The sequence below is a fragment of the Pteropus alecto genome, unplaced genomic scaffold (genome assembly GCF_000325575.1).
Source record: "Pteropus alecto unplaced genomic scaffold, ASM32557v1 scaffold8, whole genome shotgun sequence".
Taxonomy (NCBI): Eukaryota; Metazoa; Chordata; class Mammalia; order Chiroptera; family Pteropodidae; genus Pteropus; species Pteropus alecto.
In genome coordinates this window covers 3743140-3756907 of record NW_006494609.1, presented here as the reverse complement: position 1 = coordinate 3756907, position 13768 = coordinate 3743140, and the positions used below count along the sequence as shown (strand labels likewise).

The window sequence follows — 13768 nt, the reverse complement described above, 5'->3', positions numbered from 1 at the left end:
CTAGGTATGTACCCAAAAGAACTGAAAACAGGGCATCAGATACTTGTACACCAATGTTCATAGCAGTGTCATTCGCAATAGCGAAAAGGTGAAACCATCCCAACTGTCCATGAACAGATGAATGGATAAACAAATGTGATAGATACATACAATGGAACATTATTCAGCTTTAAAAGGGAAGGAATGTCTGACATATGCTACAATGTGGGTGGGCTCTGAAGAAATGCTAAGTGAAATACGTTAGTCATAAAAGGACTGTATGATTTCATTTATATGAGGTACCTAGGATAGTCAAATTAATAGAGACAGAATGGTGGTCCTGGGACAGAGAAGACAGGAGAATGGGGAATTATTGATTGGATACTGAGTTTTTGTTTGGGATGATGAGAAAGTTCTGGAGATGGATGGTGGTGATGGTTACACAACACTGTGAATGTACTAAATGTCACTGAATTGTACTTAAGAATGGTAAATTTTTTTATGTATAGTTTACTACAGTTTCTTAAAAAAGGTCCCAATATATTTGAGAACAGTTAGTTATTCATCAAACCTTTTTTAATCACCCTGTATTTCTTTTTTTCCCTTTTAAGGTACAGTGACCAGAAAACTGTACGCAGAAGAAACATGAAGAATCTCATAGTGAACAACCTCACCCCAAACCCTGGTTAATGGGCCTTAGAGAAGTGAAACAGTGCCTAATTTAAGAGAAATCTGGACAGTGATTTAATCATGTTATTGTTTCCTTTGTAAATATCCTGAGGTATGAATGCTCATTTCAGTGGCAGAGATGCAACACCAGGGTGAGGGTTATGAAGACCTTCTGAGTCCTAACCTACAGGCCACCTTGTTGTTTAAGGACTCCATCAGAGACTTGTGAGAGGGAGCCAAGTAGAACGTCTGCTGAATCTAGAAGTCCATGCTCCTTTCTTGACTTCCCTCATATCTTGGTCATTTCAAGTCTCTGCTTTGGTTTCCCCACCTCTCTCAAAGAGATTTCCAAATATCTAGTCAAAGGAAAGTCTGTGTAATATATTCTGAAGTCCACGGATAAAAGGTTTTCTAGTCACATAATCTCACCTCTTACATGTCACATCCCTTGCTCTTCTCCTCCATAGTTTGGCTCCCACAGTTCAGTTGCACAATTATACACTTTCAGCTGATTTTGGAGAATGGTACCAAAAAGCTCCGAAAGTATTTATTTTTTTTTGAGTATGACATCTGATCCTCAATGATCCCTCCTGAAATCTCACAATATGCATACCGTTCTACAGTATGAAAGACATGATCTTTCCCCAGCGATTTTGGAGGTATGGAGAAATGTGGCCACCGATGATCAAATACAAATAAGTACCTACAAACATGACTAAAATGTTAACATTATTATTCACAATGAAGTGCTGAGTGGCAGTCGAACAGGAGTTACAGGGTTAGGAAAGGTGGGGCCAGAGGAACCTACTCTCTTTTCTCATTGGTGAGGGAAGAGATAAGCTTACTGAAGAGAACATGCAAGAACAGCTAGGAGAACTGAGTGAGCTCCGAGTGGAACAAGGGGCAATGGAGAATGCTCATGGAAAAGAGGTTCAAGGAAGTAGTGAGCCCATCCACTGAACAAATGAACACCAGGGAAGAGATGGGTGAAACGGCAGAAACTGCCTGGCTGAATAACCTTAAGATTTCCATACCAATTAAGGCAGGTATTTGAATCTAGAATAAAACTATTATTTATGATAATTGGACCAAGCTCAGAAAATTCATCAACTGTGATTCTGCTGGTAATGGAAGGAGTTTCTAGCCACAAGTAGCAATCTAGACTCAGGGATTAGATATTAAAGGATTTATGAAACCATGTAGTTTATATCAGAATTCATCTCACTGGCTAGCTAAATTGGTTTTATTTCTAAAAGCTGCTTTAATAACAAACATTCTTAAGAGGCATTTAATTTAATGTCTTCTTGTTGTAAATCAGACATCAGGTCTGTAACTAGCCTCCCTTATTTGGAGATGACCATGGCCGTATTCTCAGGTGTGTATACACAAAGCAGGAAGGAGTCCATGAACATAAGAGGTAGGACAGTGGGCAAGAGAAGATTGAATAAGGGACTTTGGATAAAAGGAGATTTATTGATCCAATTGTACACAAACTGAACAGACTGCAGCATCATAAACTTTTATAGTGAAAGCTGTTTTTAATCTCATTAGTACCATGAGCACAGTCTCCAAATCACAAAAGGAAGTTTCTCAAGCAAGTAGAGGCTTTTAGCAAAGAGGCAGGAATTTTTACAGTGCAACACTGGGCGGGGGCAGGAGTACTCATCTGTGTAAGGCAATGTGGTTAAGTGCCACGAGAAACGTACTTGCTCTGAATTACAGGGCGTGTTACTTGGGCCATGGTTATCTCACCATTAAAACACAAGCCTTTGGGGTTTGCAATATGCAAGTGCTATAATGACTGACACAGAGAAGGCCAGGTATACTCTTGTTTGGGCTTTGTCTGAGATTATATATCTACATATTCCTTTCTATGACATCCAGTAGTTTCCATTTCCACCCAAAATTCCATCCCACTTCCTTGAACCTCGATTCATTCTAATTTACTAGTCATACATTTTGTACTCTCACCAAAATCGAGAGATTCAATTATTCTTCTAAAATTTATTTTCAATTGTTTTATTCTTTTAGTATTTATTCTTTGCTCAATACTAAAACATAATATTGTACATATTCCTTGTAAATAACTTCTAACAGTTTTATATTATTTCTAGAACAGAGTATACAGGGCCAAGTAAGTTAGCTGGGGAGATGGTCAGAATGTTAACATTTGATTCAAATTCAAAGATTCAAAGTGAACTACACAGTATTCCGCCCCTTACTACATAGATAGCTAACTGCAACAATACGGTAAGTTTTTCTGACTCACACTTTCTCATTGAGAACTTCATCTTACTTTCTATGTTACACTGTGGCATTACAGGACTAAATGTCTTGCCATAACTGCCTTCCTGCAGAATATCCTCATTCTTTAGCCAATATACACTAAATGGCTATGCTTCTCCCTTTGCTTTAATATCTGGTTCATCAAAGGAACGTTGGTTCTAAGGAACTTGAAGGGAATATGTAAAATGCGCTGGTCCTTAGCGAAACAAAATCTCAGTAGGCTGCTGCACTCTCCCTAAAGATGTGCTTTCAGTGTCAAGATTTCCCGAGAATGATGTGATGTCACAAGAGTAGAGGGGCAGAGATGAGGCAGAGGAATGTGACAGCTGCACACAGAGTATGATTCTGCAGTCCATTTCCCCAGCCTCCTTCCACCCAACTCCAGCAACCATGTACAGGGACATTACAGGGACACCTCTGCTCCTCTTGAGGGTATTGGGGAGTGTGTGGGTATGCTTTCAATTGTCATAATAATGGGAATGGAGGATTAATGACGTTTTATAGATAAAGGTCAAGGATGCTAAATGTCCAAAAATGCAAGGAAGAGCCCTGTACTAGGAAAAATATGTGCTATTCAAATTGCCAGTGGTGCTTCTAATGAAAAACCATAAGGCCATGAAGGAAGTACTTTCTGGGGAGAATCTTATAAGAAAGTATCTTTACCCATTTCCAAGGCACTGTAAGGAATGTGTAGATATTTAAAGACAGCAGAGGTTGTATTTTATTTGTCTATAAATTCTCAATCTCAAACAAAGCAGTCATGGCAAATAGTGATAAAAAGGTGCTGCAAATGCTGAAAATCCTAGACCACAGAAGGGCTCCCATAGGCAGTGCAAAGCAGTGCTGGCCAGATCCAGGAAGCTATGTGATCAGAAAGGCATTACATAATGTGGTGGGAACCTCCCCTGGCTTTGGGAGGTGGTATTTCCTTGGCTTTGAGGGTGTTAATAAATAATATTGAAACTGTCTACTAACAAATCTTAAGACTTGCTGCTGGTAACTGCCAACTGGGAATAGTGAGAGCTAGCCAAATGAAATTTGTACCTAAAATTATTTAGGTGGAATGAGTTGGACGTACCTGTCAAGAGACTTCATGCTCACAGTGACAGGGAAACTTACAAGATTCCTAAGGGAATTTTGATGTTGGAATGTGATTTTTAAAGGATCTCTGAAAATGCAGATGCTAAAACTAAAATTTATTTTTTACCTTTGAGTTTGCTCCTTGAGATAAGACTATATATACGCTTCTCCCTTTTCTGTTTTGAATCTATGGAGTTATGTTGAAATGGTTCTTTGTAGAGGTGGTGTTACAAATACAGAAAAGCTCAGAAATTATTTGGAAAAACTATATGAACTTCTGATGACCTATATGCTAGATCAAAAGCACAGAACTACATAAATTATAAATGCAAGCTGATCTTCCTGCTTGAGAACAGGGTGAAAGGGCTTTAAAAAAACTTTTAAATATTTTGTTTATTTGAGAGGATGAAAGGCTCTTGGGAAAGGACTTAAAACAGAATCTAAGAAAGAAAGCAAAAAGAAATAAAAGGTTTTAGATGCTGGAAAGGAATCAAAACCAATGCAAAAGCTGAGTTAGTGACAGACTTCGGGAAGAGCAGAGGCCCTGTGCCCCTGGATCTGCACCAGAGGTTCTGACCTGGATGACCTCAGAACAGGAGGCAGTACAACTGAGTGACTAGGAGCTGGGCTCTAGAACAAGACTGCAAGGTTCAAATCCTGGCTCTACCACTTAAAGCAACATACGTAACCTCTCTTGGTTTCCTCAGCTAGGAAATGGGCATAAAGATCAAACGTGCCTCTCCAGGCCTGGTCCAAGAATTATGTGTGATGATCCATGTAAAGAATTTAGCACAATGTCTGGCACACATAATAAATGCTCATTAAATGTGAGCTGCTATTATTAACATTCTTCCCATGTAAAGTGAATCCAAATCTTTGGGAAAACAAATAATAAGGGCACAAAGGAACAGGTGTGAGCAATTCTATTACTTCTTAGAGGAGTAGCAAAGCAGTATTTATAATCCTCTTACCGAGTATTGTGTCCATGTTGGGTAACTTGGGTGATGAACTGGGGAGCCAAGTTCACTTGCCAGTCTCCCCCACCAGAGACAGCTGCTGCATGGCAGCTGCCACCTGAAGAGGATTCCTCAAGATGGAGGCCTGCTGCTTCAAGCCAAGCCAGCCAGAGAATGCGCTAATCAGAGGCAAGGCGCTGGCCTAGGGGAGGGGGAATGGGGAGTGGTTACCAATAATGCTGATTACCAGGGAGAGGCTGCTATTCAAGCAGAGGATGTGAGCACTGATTAATGAAGGAGAGTATCACGATCCTCCTCCTCACCTCCAATTCTGTCAATAAAAGCCTCCTTTATCAAATTAGACTGTTGTCTATCACCACACACCAAAATTAACTCAAAATGAATTAAGGACCTGAATATAAGACCTGAAACAATAAAACGTATAGAAGAAAACATAGGAGCTAAACTCAAGGACCTTGGTCTTAAAGAGGATTTTATGAATTTGACCTCAAAGGCAAGGGAAGTAAAAGCAAAAATTAATGAATGGGACTACATCAAACTAAAAAGCTTCTGCTCAGCAAAAGAAATAGTCAACAAGGTAAAGAGACAACCATCTCAAGGGGAAAATATATTTGCAAGCAACGCCTCCGATATAAGGGCCTAATATCTAAAATACACAGTGAACTCATATAACTCAATAACAACAAAAAAACAAATGATCCAATCAAAAAATGGGCAAAAGACCTGAACAGACACTTCTCCCTAGAGGATACACAAATGTCCTACAAACATATGAAAAGATGTTCAACATCGCTAGCTATTAGGAAAATGCAAATCAAAACCACAATGAGATACCATCTCACACCTGTTAGAATAGCTATAATCAACAGGACAACTAATAACAAACGTTGGAGAGGATATGGAAAAAAGTGAACCCTCATACGTTGCTGGCGGGACTGCAAATTGGTACAGCCACTGTGGAAAACAGTATGGAGGTTTCTCAAAAAACTAAGAGTTGATCTACATATGATCCAGCAGTCCCACTGCTGGGTATTTACCCCAAAGACTTGAAAATCCATATCCCAAAAGATATTTGCACACCGATGTTCATAGCAGCATTATTCACAGTGGTCAGGACATGGAAGCAACCAAAGTGTCCTACAATAGATGATTAGCTAAAGAAGCTGTGGTACTTATATATAATGGAATATTACTCAGCCATAAGAAGAGATGAAATACTGCCATTTGTGACAATATGGATGGACCTTGAGGTAATCACGCTAAGCGAAATAAGCCAGGCTGAAAAAGTTGAAGATCACATGGTATCACTTATATGTGGGATATAAACCTAAAAGCAACAAATGAACAGGACAAACAGATTTAGGGACATGGACAATGGACTAGTGATTACTAGAGGGTAGGGGGTGGGGGAGAAGAGGAGAGAGATGAGGTAAAGGGGGTCAAATACAGGGGAGTAGGGGGAAGGTGGGAAAAGTGGGAAAAGGGGATCAAATATACGGTAGCTGAAGGAAATTGGACTTTGGGTGGTAAACACACCATGGAATATATAGATGTCAAATGATAATGTACACCTGAAAATTATGTAACTGTATTAACCAATGTTTCCCCAATAAACTTAATAATAAAAAAAAGCCTCAGTTATCAGCATTGGCTACATCCTCTTTTGCCTTTTCAAAATGAAACAAAAAAGAAATAATTTTTTTAAGGAGCAAAAGTAATATATCCTTGATGTCATAGACCTGAGAAGCACAAAAAGATAGAAAGGTAAAAACCAAAAGTCACCTCTCTGTCACCCAATGACCAAAGACGGCTACTATAAACATTTTGTCAATATTTGGACGTATATGCTTCCACTGTGTATATTTCCCTCACACAGAACGATTCTGTACTATCCATTTTTTTTTCATCTGGAACTATGTTGTGAAAGTTTTCCTACATGATAGTATTGGCTTTTGGCAGTTCTTACTCTACTGTTACTTTCTCTTACACTTAAAGTCAACCTAAACCCTTAAACTTTCTTCACACTTGAATTTTGGAAATCATGTTAACAGTTTTATGTTTTTCCTTACTAAATTCCATGAATTAGACTCATCATTCTAGTCTGTTTAAATCACTGTGAACCTTGACTGTCATCCATGGTATTCAGTAACCCACCCTACTTCATGTCATTTGAAGATAGGATTAGTACATTTTCTAAATATTTAAGCATCTAGCATATAGTAGGCACCTAAATAAATATGAATGGATAAATGAATTCATTGATAAAAATGGTGAACTAGTGAGCAATGACACAGCCCCAGAGATTTAATTCCTAAACTTACACTGATTCATTGTTTGGGTACAGTCACCTATTTAGTCACCAAATATTCCTAATGATAGTATTATCTCGATCACATTTCTCTTTCATGCTCACAAGATTTCGTTATGCCTTGCAGAAACCCAGTTACAATAATTCTTTTTTAGCTCCCTTATCTTCTCTTACTAAAGTAATTCCACCATAAAGGGAAATGAGGTTTAGTCTAGCATGACTTATTTTTTTCATGAATCAAGGCCGGGCTTAAGTGATTCCCTTTTCCTTCTCCACTGGCTGCCAGATCATTGGTTTGCTAATCTGTTAGATTTTGGCCTGAAACTGACATCTCAATTACCAGTTTACATATTCAGCATCTAAGTTATTTCTCTCTTCCCTTCCTTTCCCAGTGTATGAGCTCCTTCGTTGCACATTAAATCATACACTGAATCACAATCTTAAGGACTAGAACCATAAATCACAAATTAGTAATCATAAGAACTGCTTCTCCTTGTCTACAGCCACGCTACCTTGAACAAGCCCAATCCCGTCTGATCTTGGAAGCTAAGCAGGGTTGGGCCTCGTTAGTACCTGGATGGGAGACCACCTAGGAAGAACAGGTGCTGTAGGCATAAAAAAATAAAAACAAATAAGTAAATAAATAATCGCTCCTCTTTGGACACAGTAATTCAATTATTAAGTAGACAAAAAAAGATTGATTCAAAAGATAGCTTGACTCTTGTGAGTTTCATCCTCCTTGAAGAATAAAGGACAAAGATGTGTCCTGAACAAAGAACCTAAATAAGGAGACTGTAAAATACAGGGGAGTAGGGGGAAGGTGAAGTGGGTAAAGGGGATCAAATATACGGTAGCTGAAGGAAATTGGACTTTGGGTGGTAAACACACCATGGAATATATAGATGTCAAATGATAATGTACACCTGAAAATTATGTAACTGTATTAACCAATGTTTCCCCAATAAACTTAATAATAAAAAAAAGCCTCAGTTATCAGCATTGGCTACATCCTCTTTTGCCTTTTCAAAATGAAACAAAAAAGAAATAATTTTTTTAAGGAGCAAAAGTAATATATCCTTGATGTCATAGACCTGAGAAGCACAAAAAGATAGAAAGGTAAAAACCAAAAGTCACCTCTCTGTCACCCAATGACCAAAGACGGCTACTATAAACATTTTGTCAATATTTGGACGTATATGCTTCCACTGTGTATATTTCCCTCACACAGAACGATTCTGTACTATCCATTTTTTTTTCATCTGGAACTATGTTGTGAAAGTTTTCCTACATGATAGTATTGGCTTTTGGCAGTTCTTACTCTACTGTTACTTTCTCTTACACTTAAAGTCAACCTAAACCCTTAAACTTTCTTCACACTTGAATTTTGGAAATCATGTTAACAGTTTTATGTTTTTCCTTACTAAATTCCATGAATTAGACTCATCATTCTAGTCTGTTTAAATCACTGTGAACCTTGACTGTCATCCATGGTATTCAGTAACCCACCCTACTTCATGTCATTTGAAGATAGGATTAGTACATTTTCTAAATATTTAAGCATCTAGCATATAGTAGGCACCTAAATAAATATGAATGGATAAATGAATTCATTGATAAAAATGGTGAACTAGTGAGCAATGACACAGCCCCAGAGATTTAATTCCTAAACTTACACTGATTCATTGTTTGGGTACAGTCACCTATTTAGTCACCAAATATTCCTAAGTATTATATTATCTCGATCACATTTCTCTTTCATGCTCACAAGATTTCGTTATGCCTTGCAGAAACCCAGTTACAATAATTCTTTTTTAGCTCCCTTCTCTTACTAAACTAAAGTAATTCCACCATAAAGGGAAATGAGGTTTAGTCTAGCGTGACTTATTTTTTTCATGAATCAAGGCCGGGCTTAAGTGATTCCCTTTTCCTTCTCCACTGGCTGCCAGATCATTGGTTTGCTAATCTGTTAGATTTTGGCCTGAAACTGACATCTCAATTACCAGTTTACATATTCAGCATCTAAGTTATTTCTCTCTTCCCTTCCTTTCCCAGTGTATGAGCTCCTTCGTTGCACATTAAATCATACACTGAATCACAATCTTAAGGACTAGAACCATAAATCACAAATTAGTAATCATAAGAACTGCTTCTCCTTGTCTACAGCCACGCTACCTTGAACAAGCCCAATCCCGTCTGATCTTGGAAGCTAAGCAGGGTTGGGCCTCGTTAGTACCTGGATGGGAGACCACCTAGGAAGAACAGGTGCTGTAGGCATAAAAAAATAAAAACAAATAAGTAAATAAATAATCGCTCCTCTTTGGACACAGTAATTCAATTATTAAGTAGACAAAAAAAGATTGATTCAAAAGATAGCTTGACTCTTGTGAGTTTCATCCTCCTTGAAGAATAAAGGACAAAGATGTGTCCTGAACAAAGAACCTAAATAAGGAGACTGTATCAACGTAAATAAGGAGACTATATCAACTGGTACCGAAAAAATAGGTCTATCGCCCTTTGTTCATTACACATCTTTATAAAGAAAAGCTGAAAGTGCAAGTGGGATAACAAATTAAAATAAGGTGGCTCGAAATCAAAAGAAGCCAAAAAAAAAAAAAAAAAAAGCAAGAATCAAGAGATTAAGAACATGAGAATGATCCAAATAAGATAAATAATTTGAAATGCATAATTACAAGCAATTGAGAGGGGAGCTTTATGATTTATATAGTCAATAAACAGAGACATAGAAAAGGAAAAGAGCAGTAGTGATGACTGGAAGAAGTCTAAAGGGGCTATTTTGGCTAACTACTTTGATTTTATTAAACATTGTGTGACAATAACATAAATTTGGGAAGAACACACTGAGGTATCATGTCAAAAAGCTAAGAGCTGATACGCCTGTCCTTTAAAAGTACAGTGTGATCCCAGCCAGCTGGACGTGACAATGGATACAGAATGTGAACCAGACTTCTGCTGTCTCCACACTTGTACCACTCCATGATTGATGGAATGATCCCCAAAAGGAGAAAATAAGGACAAAGTTAGATTTCTCAGTACATCTGGCAGAGATTCCGGGGGCAAGCTTTACGAAACACAAAGCTGGATATAAAACCAAACCTTTCAAAAAGTAAAGTTCACAGCACTGTTCTAGCAGGCAACTTAAGATCCTGGGAGCCAGCCAGTTATGTAGATGGAGACTCCTCAGTCCTTTATCTATTAGCAGTCTGGATCTGTAAAGACAGATTGATCCTTAGCCTTATTAGCAAGTGTCTTTGATCCAGCTCTTTACTTTGGCATAACCAGCATACCACATGAAGCCTGAAAAATGTGAACTAAAAAAGAAGTGAGCAAAGAGTGACCTTTAAAAAAGCCAAAAGAGAACTCCCTGACACCAGTTCATTCAACAAAGATGATTGAGTCCAGCTCAGCAGGATTTTTATCAAAGTCTGATGCCTTTATGACAACAGTGCAGGTACACACGAGCACAGCTGGCCCTTGTAAAACTGGACCACCATCACCTAGCTCTCACACCCTGCAAAGACAAGCGAGGAAACGTTTGCAAAGTGAAAGTTAATGTGCAGGTTGTCTAAGGCAGCTGACATGCCAGTTTCCAACTACTTCTATACTGAAACAAAGTGGGGTTCAAACCCAGTGCACACAAACAACTTGCAGAAGTGTCACAAATTCAGAATTCCTGCCTCATCACATCAGTTAGGCTCCTTTCGTTTCTCTTCTTTTCCCCAGGAAGCAGAACAGCAGGAGACTTGGACCGGTGGTGTTTACAGCTTTTCTGGTTTCAGTAACCTATCTCTGCCTCCTTTCTTTAATTGGCCAAGGGAAATGGGAGACAACTCCAAAAACTCCACCTTTCTTTCTTTTTAACCTTCTCCACCTGTCATTTTTCTTTATAAATTAAGATTTTTTTTTTAATGAAATAGGAAAATATTGGGGAAATCACAAGAAACACTAAAAAAAAGCCATAGGGCAAAAGAAAGGGAAATAAAATGTATACTAATAGTCAAGCCTTTTTCTTACTGCTGTGTGTATGTATGTGTGTGTGTGCGTTATCTTTAACATACATTCTACGAAAACAAATCTTCATTATACTAGGAACTGGCCTTAATTATCAAGTCCATGTCATTGCAATAAGGGCACATGCTTCTGTTATGTCAAAGCAAGTCTACTGAAATCTGCTGTCCTCAAGATTTACTAGAGAGGCTTAGTCCAATGTCACAGTTGGTGTGAAATGCAGGCGCTTGCCTCTCATAGGATCAGACCATTGCAAATCATTATCCTGGTCCTTAGCTGCTTGCACTGAATATTAATTCATTATCAGCCCCCAGAGAGGCAGCATAGCATAGGACAGCGATTCTCGAAGTGTAGTCCCTGGACTAATAGCACGACATCACCTGGGAACTTGTTAAAAATGAAAATGATCAAACGTCACCCCAAACCTACTGAAACCAGAAACTATGGGGCTGGGTCCAGCAATCTGTGTTTTAACAAGTCCTTTAGGTGATCTGGACAAATACCACTGAGAATCACTGGAAAAGTGGTTAAGAGCATGGATTCTATGACTACTTGCTTGGTTTGAATCCTGACTGCCATTGACCATGTGTCATTTTGGGCAAGTTGCTACATTTCTCTGTGCTTAGTCTCTTCATCTGTAAAATGGGGATGATAACAATACTTATCTCACAGAGTAGCTGCGAGCATTAAATCAGTTAATACATGTACAGCTTTGAGAACAGCTGCTGGCACTCAGTAAGAGTTAGCTATTAAATGAGTTAAGATACATAAAGCATTTAGGGTCTGGTATAAGATACATAAAGCAATGTGTGTTACTCTTAGCTACTATTATTTCGTCTACACGATCTTATTTTTGAGGTTCAATGGGACATATCCTGAACTGCTCACAGATCAACAGGCAACCCATATTCTTATGTAGTAAACTGGTCCTCTTGGTATACGGAAGCTAATTAGCTTTGGTATGAATATGATAAAAATAGAAATATAGAATTTGTAGCTCAGAGATTGAATCAAACAAAAATTCTTTACCTCTAAGAGCTCTAAATCCAGACATTACACTTGCTGATGAAGAAATGTATGATTCATCTCTGAGTCTGGCTATGGCCTGATTCCCCACGCACTGAGTCCATAAATGGCCAGAAGACTAAAAGGGACATCTTTCATTATCTTTTCTTCTTCTTTACATCCTTTTCATGGATCGTGGTTCTTTTCTACACTTAATCTTAGCCAGAAGACTGAGAAATGATGGTTCCCTTCTAAATTACTATTTGCTATTGAACAATATATTTGTTAAACCATAGATAAAATGACAAATCACATTTATAAGATATGTTGTCCAGCACCTGTATGATCAGGCCATTGTAAGAAACCAAGAGAATCAAAAATCCACAATTTCCATTCCCTAGATGTACGAGATTTCCCTTGAATGGAATTACCTACCATCTAAAGCAGTCATCCTAATCTGCCTGACCTGCTGGTCCAAATCTGCGAAAGAAATTAAGTTGTATCCAGAAGAGTCAGCATACAAAGCAAGTAGAAATTTAATCCAAATTGTAAACACAAGCCATATACTTAATAGTTAGATTCCTCAAGTTCTTGATGTTTTCTGACCACACACAAAACATGATATTAGTGGCTGGTGAAAGCGAAAAATCGTACAGATTCATAAACTATGGTAAATTTATTTGTAATGCTGAAATATATTGCTCCAGCTACTAAATTTTTCTTCACTTTCCTCCACAGAAAAATCATTTCTTATATTCCATCAATGAATTTATTTTCAGAATACTTCCCCCTCCCCTTTCCCATTCTCATCATTAATAAATAGGTCTAGACCAGCCTGGGATGCCATTGCAAAAAGACTGGTACGGATTTTCCTCTGTCTACAAGTAGAGAAGTTACACTAGTGAAAAGAGCATGAGCTTTCACATCAGAAAGAGCTGGATTCAAATGTTAACACCTCTAAGTCTATGTCATCATCTGTACTTGAGGATAACAAGGCCCATGCTACAGCCATGATTTCAGAAATAAATGTAGGATAAATCATACAAAGCACAGGATCTGGCATAAGCCGGGCGCTCAATAAATGTTAGTACCTCCCTTCCTTTTGTTCCTCTCTTTAACAAATGGCAGAATAGAATCTTACCACTTCAAAATAAGGGAGAAATATTTCTGAATTAATAACAAATAGTGGGGCATATTAAACAACATAAAAATCAATTTTAAATTAATACATGCTGACTAAAAATGTACAAATACTGAGAAATGTAAAGGAGAAAAAAGTTACCCATAATTCTATTCTGCAACCATGGTAGTTTGGTATATTTCTTTCCAGTCTTATTCTAGTACATTGTGATTATATTATCCAGCTTTTTACCATTTAATATTGAAGCTAGGACATATGGATATATTTTATTTATATATTTAAAAATATGTATATATA

The 13768-nt window shown here is 37.9% G+C and overlaps 1 protein-coding gene and 2 pseudogenes across 13 annotated transcripts in view; 2 read left to right on the top strand and 1 right to left on the bottom strand.

Annotated features, from left to right (window-relative positions):
* Positions 1-13768, bottom strand: part of TTLL5 (tubulin tyrosine ligase like 5) — a 225489-nt gene that overhangs the window by 70589 nt on the left and 141132 nt on the right. The gene's annotated exons all lie outside the window — the stretch shown is intronic.
* Positions 7795-7913, top strand: LOC112473744 (annotated as a pseudogene).
* On the top strand, positions 9455-9573 carry LOC112473743 (annotated as a pseudogene).